The 9,095-nt window shown below is 38.9% G+C and overlaps 1 long non-coding RNA gene across 1 annotated transcript; it reads right to left on the bottom strand.

Annotated features, from left to right (window-relative positions):
- Positions 1–3,820: 3,820 nt before the first annotated feature.
- LOC122756805 lies at positions 3,821–4,946 on the bottom strand. Its single transcript, XR_006356651.1, has 2 exons — positions 4,739–4,946; positions 3,821–4,673 (listed from the first exon to the last, which is right to left on the bottom strand). It is a non-coding gene; the product is annotated as an uncharacterized LOC122756805 (long non-coding RNA).
- Positions 4,947–9,095: the final 4,149 nt, after the last annotated feature.

Raw genomic sequence — 9,095 nt, 5'->3', positions numbered from 1 at the left:
AGACTTTTGTAACAGGAATTGAAAATGTAGATAGAAAGTCAAGTTAAAAAACTTAAATTTTCTATACTGTACTCTATATTCTAATATATGAAATATCGTTTTATTATTTTTATTTAGCTTATACAGATCTTCTAGGCTAGTTACAAACATCTCAATTATTTCGAATATCTTTGTTAAATACAGAGAGAACCAGCTGAGTAACATTTGGGCATTTGAGTGCAGCCTAAACAAATTTGAGCCTTAGTTGGCACAAAAAGTAAACAAAGAATCAATATTCCTGGCTAGGGAAAACTCTCTAAATGGTAGAATCCTCAACTAATTTACAACACGTGCAATCGAACGTCAGGTCGCTGACCGCAGTCGCAGTTGCCGGCGCAGTCGACGTCGCCCTAGGCAGCAACCCAGATTGACAAACGAGATTCAAAGCGATCGCATAGCAGAAGCAGTGGAAGAAGAAGATGTAACAGCAGCAGCAGAAGGCAAGCAAGGAAAGCAGCGAAGCGTAAAGTTAAGGACAGAGGCGCGGCAGGGTGAGCCTAGAAGAGCCTGCAATAGACAAAGTATCCACAAATGGAAAACAAAATACAAAAGAAGCAAGCTGAAGAAGAACAGCAAGATAAAGGAGGCAGAGGGAGGGAGGAAGAGTAAACATAGTCATAAATAATATTGTTTACACAAATGGTTCACGTAGGCGGCGACCAGGTTCGTAACTCCTGAAACTCCCGAAACAAAAAATGTTGTTTTTGTTTTGGGTTCTTATTTTTGGGTCAATGGCTGTAGATCCTCCACGCACTCACCAACACACACACACACACACACACAGGTGTATGTGCGGCCAGCTAAAAATAAAGATGAGCTCAAGTTTTGTTGATTACGAGAAAAGTTATAAAGTTTCAGGCTCAAGCATGATTTCCAGCTAACCCTATAAAATGAGACAGCGCTGTGCGTGTGTAACGGGCGAGGAGTTGGCGGTGTAAAAGGGGAGCAACAGGCTTTCAGCCACTCAGTTCACATAAAAAAACTAACAACAACAAATACAACAGGTAGAAATCAAATAGAAAATGGAATAGACAAAAGGCAAATGGAGGAAGTGGCAGAGCTAGCTAGCAGCGACAGCGGCAGCGGCAGTGGCAGCGGCAGCATAAACAACGGACACCATCAGCACCAAACCACCGGCACGTAGCCACGCATACAAACATAGCCAACCACTCGCATACACACACACACATACTTACACGCAACTAAGTTTGTCTATCTGCAAAGGCATTTCGAGTTTCATTTTATGTTTTGACCCCTTTTAAGTTCAAGAACCCTTTTCCTCACAACCTCGCACACACACTCACACACAACCGCATGCACACTCATACAACTGTGCGCGCAGTCGGGGCAGCACAGCATACACGCTCACTCGCAGCTCTTGAGCGTCAACTGAGCGCGCGCGAGCGACTCGTTAGAGATTTATAATGCAGCTCTACGTACGCCAACAGCCAACAGCCAGCCAAGCCTCACGGCGACGCCACGCTCTTTGCTTTATGCGGGCCACACCACTACAAAGTTTCAGCTGCGCTGCTGCTGCGCAGTCGCTGCCAAGCCTTGAGAGCAAGTCTCCACAGCTCAAAGCTTAGCTCAGCGCAGTTTAGCCCTGCGTTGTTTGAGTTTATGTAGAATTGGAGAGCAGAGAGCGCCGCCTCTGTGGCTTGTTATTGTTTTGGCAGTTGCTCTTCATGTTCGCTGCCGTTGCTGTTGCTGCTGTTGTTGTTGCTGCTGGTTTTTGGGGTGTTGTAGAATGCCAAGTCACATTTATTTCAGCTTCGTTTTCAATAATGGGCGCAACAAGTGTATTTCGTTTTTGTTTCTCTTTTATTTTTTCTTTTTTTTTTTTTTCTTTCTGATTTATGCGCTTGCTGCTGCGACTCTGCTTCGAATTATTAATTGATTGATGATAACTAATTATGTTAATTGGATAATGAAATGAAATGTGTCAAGAGACAAAGTTTGTGGCTTCATTTCATTCAGGTTGAGACAGTTGTTGAAAGCTTCACGGTGCCCACAGGTGACGTACGCCACATTGACAGGCAAAAGCTCAGTCGTGAATAGAAATCTGAGGGCTCTCTACTAGTAGTTTAAAAGCTCTCCAGCTGCTGTTGATATCATCAGACATCTAAAGCTTCTTATCTGCGGGCGCAGCACATCGTGTCTATCGTGTTTCTAATGAACAGTTACATCCTCCGCAACACGAATTCAACAGCTGAAAAAGCCGTTCATGGTCATTGTGCCATAAATGGCAACGAAACGAAATTGAAATTAAGCAAATGAGTGGGAACACAGACGCAACAAAGGAAAAACAAAACGATCAACAAACAACAACAACAAAGAGCAGCTCGAAAACAAGTCGTCAAAGTCTAAGTCAGAGATGCTGCTAGCTAGCATTGAAGGCGGATGCGCACCTACAAACCAAATGAGGAAGAGGAGCAGCAACAGCATAAGCCGCCACTGCCGTGAGCTGTAGCGGATGCTATGCCAAAGCTCTGAGCTTCAACTGGGCCAAACAAAAAACTAGCAAGAATGTTGCATTTGAGAGTAAACGACTGCACGCTACACTGTTTATGGTTTACTTTAGTGGGCGTGGCAACTACCAGACTAAAACTAAATTCATATCGCTTCCTTTCCCACTCAGTAAAAGTTTTCGTTTATTGTTGGGCAATAGTTTATACCAAACCAATATACCCTCTTGGCAAATTGTGTACAGGGTATGCTGCAGTGAGTGCTCCACTGGCTAACTGTCTGCGGCTGGCCTGCTCGTGGCAGGTTCTCGAAGGCCTTGTTTTTCTGGCTGCTGGTGGCCAGTTGCAATGGGCATTGGGCCACATGTCCCACGCGTTAATTTACATATCGAGCTCCAGCTAACGGTACATTTTTACGCAATCCCAAAAAAATGAAGAGGAATGCATCGGCGACGGTGACGGCGACGAAAGCGGCAATGGCAAAAGGGAGAGAAAGGGTTTCTTTCTTTTTAGCTCGAACGTCGTCGAATCATAAAAATACAAAATAATAAAGAAATGGGCGACGCTTTTAACATAAAATACACGCACACATATACTAACATACCCAGTCATACATATGTGTCTGCGACACAAATACAGTTACAAATACAGTATGAATGAAAGACGTGGACGTCGGGCGCGAGCGCATGTAAATTGGCGGCCCCATACTAAAGAAGAAAACCCAAAGCAGAAGAAGAAGCAGCAGCAGCAGCTGAGGCAGAAGTTACTTTCCACTTTTGGGCTGGCGTCGATAAATCAGGTGGCCCAACGCCAAACGGACTAAGCACAGTACAGCAAACGGCTCAGGTAAATGCTTGAAAGCTATAATTGGTTATTTGCACTTGGTTTGGATTGAAGTTAGTTTATTTTGAAAAGCTCCATTAAGATACATATAAGCATTTCTCGCAGTATAAAAAGCTTTAAGGAAATTGTATTATATACTGTACAAACATGTATAAACAATATTTTTTCATATTCATATTTTAATTAAAATAATAATTCTTAAGGCATTATGCTAAAACTTAAATTCAATTTTTAAATAAAAAAAGTAAAGTAAAAAACTAAACAAAATTATACACAAAATAAAACTGAAAAAAAAGTCTCATAATATTTATTTTTACTGAAATAAAATAAAATGCAAAGAAAGTAAAATTAATTATTAACGTGTTATGAAATATTTGTATTTATCGTTTGCTTTGAAACATATTTTAAAGCAACATTTTGTTATGACGGGATTAATACATTTAAATTCCATTATACAGGCTCATTTATAATTGAATGTAAAAATATATAAAATATTTTGATATTAATAAGTTTAACAGAAATAATCCGTCATTTTACAGAGATTCATCTTATAATTTACGCTTCACTCTATATTGCAAGTGATTATATTTTTTGATATTTTCATGCATCTTGGACATTTGCGATATTTTGTACCAATGTCAGTTAGTTTGTTGTGGGCGTGTCTTCACTTATGGCGGTCGACTTTATGCCAGGCGACAAATTTGAAAAGATTTGAAAGCGTTTTGCAGGCGGAGTCCTAAGCTCGACATTGATTTGGGGCCGGGCCCTGAGCCACGAACAGGTACAGGTTGCAACGCATTGTGCGAGGCGTTTTCTTTTATATTTTACTGTTACAATGTCTTGAAAGCGGAGATCTGGCTCCTCTCTGGCACTCTGCTCTCTCCTCAGTCGACCCAGTTCAATGACCGTAAACGGACGGCCGGTCCCTCTTTTGTTGTTGTCGCTTCTTTCGCGGTTCTTCCTGACTGCCTTCTTCGCCTGCTGCTTCGTCTAGCTTTCTATTGTTTGATGATTTCCAAAAAAAAAAAAAGAAGAGAAGTCGAAGTCGAAGTAGATGAAAAAGAAGCAGAAGCAGAGAAAAAAGAGACGCTTGTGGGTTTTAACCCTACAATGGGAATGGGAATTGAAATTGGGAATGGAGAATTGGGTGTGGGGAATGGGAAGCTAGCTAGCTCCGCTACCCACATCCACATTCCAACCTGTATGTGCCGGAGTGTGCCTGTGTGTGTGATAGTTTCTTCAAACTCTCTCCCCTCTTTCTCTCTTTTATATGTTGGTCTGCGCTGAGGATTAATAATGCGAGTGGGCATCTGATCTATTGACGAGCTGTTGCCGAAAAAGTCCAGAGATTTTTTATTATTTTGTTGTACGCATGGTTCATTGACTTTTACCAGGGACTTTATCAGCTCGTCTACCTTAAGGTGAGTGTGTGGGCCCCATAGGGTACTCTATGATTAATGGGTTTCTTTTGCACCATCCATGAAATTACATTTGGTTTTCTGTGTAGCCTGGCAATCGTTGAAACGTTTAAAAACTCCAGTTAAATGCAATCTATCATTTATTCCAAATCAAACGAGAGTGAGAAAGATGTGATTTATGTGAGCCTAGATCTGAATATATTCATATACATACATATATATAGATATATATTTTTGTCTTGGCTTTTAATTGCATTCAAATCGGGTTTCAGTTTGCCTGCGTGCCTCAGCACACATCTGTAGCTCGAATGTTTTTCAACTTAAAATTCTATTCAATCCAACTAATTTGCGCAAAACAAGATCTTAATATATCGGATGACAGATAATACAAACTGAAGACAGCTAACTCCATGCTAGAGTAGCCCTCATAGGACTATACTAGTAGTATTTTTTACAATAAATAACACCACCAAAAAGTTAGTTAATTCCTTGGCAATACTACAAAACTCTTTCCAGCTAAAACTTAGTCTGATTATTCCTTCAATTATTTATCAATGGCACCACCCTAAATTGCTATTATGCATGCCTTTCAGGCTAAATCAACTTGGTTTTGTTCGATTTGATTTATGCACTCTGTGTTATGTATTTCTTGTTGATTTTGAATGCAAACTTCAACTTGCTATGGGAACGCGTATTTCAACCTAAACCCTTGCCCATTCTCATTAGCATGTAGCAAGTGCAGAGGGCTATTAAAATAGTGCGCTACCCCAATAAAATCAGGTAAAACATTACGCAACAGGTTCGAAATGCCAAACAGGCAAATGATTTAGCTGCACAATATAGTGACCCGCTAGTGTCGCAGTCATGGGAAATTGTCAGCCAGACCACCTACATCAACTGGTCCCCACCCACTAGCGCTCCCTGTAAATGTAACTGTAACAGGTTCACGCATAGCGCACCACATCCAAAATCCCAGTCCATATTATGTATGAAACTCGTAAGCGTAACGAACGCATTTAAATTCAATGTGAACTTAGTTTCTGTTTCTCTTCAATTGAACGAAGTGCAAATACACTTGCAGAAAAATGCGGAATCTGTTTTAAATTCCATTATATATTACATGTTTAGAGATCTGCTCATGTATAAGCTTCAATATATTTCAAATAAATTATTGAATTATATTTCTAATGAAAGATAACTTATAAATGGCGATTGCTATGAGAATATACAATTATGATATTCTAGAGTAAATTAATAGATGAAGGATAAAAGTTATGTATATTGGAAATATTATAGAAATGAATTTGTTATCATAGCAGAGGGTATCAACAACATATAAAAATAGCTAAAATTATGAGAACATATGACAGTTGGGAATAAATTAATGGATAACAAATAAAAGATAGCTTATATCTTAGAAAACTTATAGTATACTTACACATTGGTATATTAGAATAGTATCAACAAAATATACATATAATTTTTATGTGAGGCAGCTGAGATCAGAGAGCTAAGCTAATCATACTATATTAGATCAAGCTTTCGATCAATGCTGAGACGTGTATATATAGCAAGTAATACCCTTATGTCCCTTTGCCTTGTTGTAGCACACTTGTTAATAAAAAGTAAATACCCTTTTGTTAGAGTATCACAAATGCATTTGATTTTTGTCAGCTTTAAGTTTAGCGAGATCAGAAATTTATTTAGGGGCTTTTCAGCAACTGTTGTCCATGTATAGAAACAAATTTGTAAAAATAGTGAACTAATGCCGCTTGCTAGGGGCAAGAAGGAATCAATGTAATTATTCACCCCTCGCGCTTGTGTGTGGGCATTTCCGTTTCGCTTTCACGTCTAGGGTATGTTGAATGCCCGCACAGTTTGGTTCGTGGGCCGGACCCTCGCAGCTCGGCTGAGCCCAAGTGTCCGGAAATGAGATGCAAATATTATGTGGGATTCATGACCATGTCCTTGTGAAGCTCACAACAACAACAACAACAATAACATTTGTAGAACACACCCCGACAAAAAAGAGAGAATACATTTCTTGCCCCTGGACAGCAACAATTAAAACGGTGCATGCGCCGCTGACTTTGCCACTGAGGGTTGCCGCATGCCCATGCCTCATGCCACATGCGCCTCCTCGCATTATTGAAATTTATAAATGAGCTCATCTATCTGCCCTATATGTATGTATGTATATACACATAGCTCAGATCGTCCACGCCCTCTAAGAAAATTGTCTTAACGTGCATTTTCCTCGAAGCAAATGTGAAAATTTGCTTGCTTCACTGGTTTTATACTACGTAATTTACTCAGCGAACGAAAGGTCCCTATGATAACATCTATAAGAAAAGTTATGACAAAATTCTTGTTGTGGAAAATTATGCAAACCTTTTCATGAATTTCCCTTCGGATCCTGAGAAATTGGTTAGTTTCTTTACTTTCAAATGTCTTAGGTACTGCCGCTGATAATATTGAAAATAATCTTAAATTTCTTTGGAGCTTATAACTATTTAAATTGATAATAACATATATGTATGAGAGAGTATGAAAGACATGTACAATTTATTTAGTCTGTATCTACAGATTGATATAAATATACAGGCAGATACAAAATGGATATGACTAGCAATTAAATTTCAAGATCATAATGCAAATATAGATTAAAGCATTTCAAGGAGTATGCTTACCTGGAGATTTTATAATTTATGCCACTCATCTGGAGCCGTTTCAAATCTTGAGCTTTGAGCTAGACCAATCTGCATATAATATATATAAGAGGATTTTTAGACATTGAGGAAGACTAAGAACAAGAATAATGTTTCAGTGTATTCGATTACTTTTGGTGTCCTTAGCTTTTACATTATAATACAACAAAAACAAAAAATCAAGGTCTAAAGATATTAACTACTTAACCAAAGATATTAACTTTAACCATGTATTTGTATTACATACAAAATGATTATCATAACAGAAATTTCAGGAACGTAAATATCAATAGATTGTTTTATTTTAAGTTTAGCTTATATATTCAAAATTTAATTTCTTTTAAGATCATGTCGAATATTTTTGCTACACAGCCGCCTAGATGCGATTCAGATTGTGAAACTCTTATTGGGAACACATTTTTGAGCTGATTTGGGTCAAACGAATGCTTGCAATAAGTGCAAACAGATGAGCTCTAGAAGAGATTGCAACAACTGAGCAGCACAAAAGATGGAGAATGGAGCAGAGACTGAGACCCAGACAGGGACAGCGGCTGGAGGGAGTGTGAAATAATGTGATTAACAGATTTTTCATTGTATACAAAAAGAGAGAGCAAGAGAGAGAGAGAGAGAGAGAGAGAGAGAGAGAAGAAATGAAGATCTTCTCATTATTTATCATCCTCAGCAACAGGAAAATAAGAATCTAACCCCCGATTTGGACAGAGCGGCAATTGCGTCCAGAAACTAGGCGCAAATCAACAGCCGAGAAGTTCAACGAACTGAGTTCTCCTGCTCTTCTCCTCTTCCTCTCTGTTTCTCTTTGTGTGCGTGTGTCTGTGCATGTGAGTGTGAGCTAGCGCCTAGATTGTGTCCAAGCGCAACTACAAAAGGGGCTGGGGCAGGGGCAGCGACGCATCACGGACGAAACGAAAGCACAAAGCGTTACAATGTTAATGTTAATGGATATGGATACTCAGCCCGAGGCGCTGCCCGACTGCCCGGCTGCCAGCTCCAGCTCTAGCTCCAGCAGAGAGCGCACATTCTTTGTGCCAAGGGAACTGTCGCTGCTGAGAATTCCATGGAAAGCTTGCCAGCTGTGCATGGAGAGGGAACTGACAAGTAAATAATACTCGAGTTGATCCAAAGTTCAAATGAACTGCTACCCTTACCGCTTAATCTTAAGACACCATTTAAGATCTTTTTTTTTTTTTAATTTATGTTTATTTAATGGGGTTGGTCTTACTAAGTCTTAAGAATATGTGAGCAGATACCTAGATGATAAAAATACGAATGCTTGTAGACTGCTCATGATATATTTTAATATTATAGATCATGAGTTATAAGAAACGGAATGAAGATAATTAGTATAACTGGAATTTGTTTGCAATGATTTGCTTAAATATCATATAAAAGATTATATTGGAATGCTGATAGAAGGAAGAACGAATGAGAAATAAGTAAAAAGAAATGAAAGAAAGATATACTATAAATTTTGCTAAAAGCTGCTATGGAGTCTGTAGATAAGATTTAAGGAAAGTAATAGATGAAAGAAAGGAACCAAATGAACTTAAGTAACTCATCAGTAATTTGGAATATTATCTTCTCGTATGGTATACAAATACGCA

Source organism: Drosophila mojavensis, unplaced genomic scaffold, assembly GCF_018153725.1.
Source record: "Drosophila mojavensis isolate 15081-1352.22 unplaced genomic scaffold, ASM1815372v1 contig_16, whole genome shotgun sequence".
NCBI classification, from domain to species: Eukaryota; Metazoa; Arthropoda; class Insecta; order Diptera; family Drosophilidae; genus Drosophila; species Drosophila mojavensis.
This window is presented reverse-complemented; position numbering and strand designations above follow the sequence as displayed.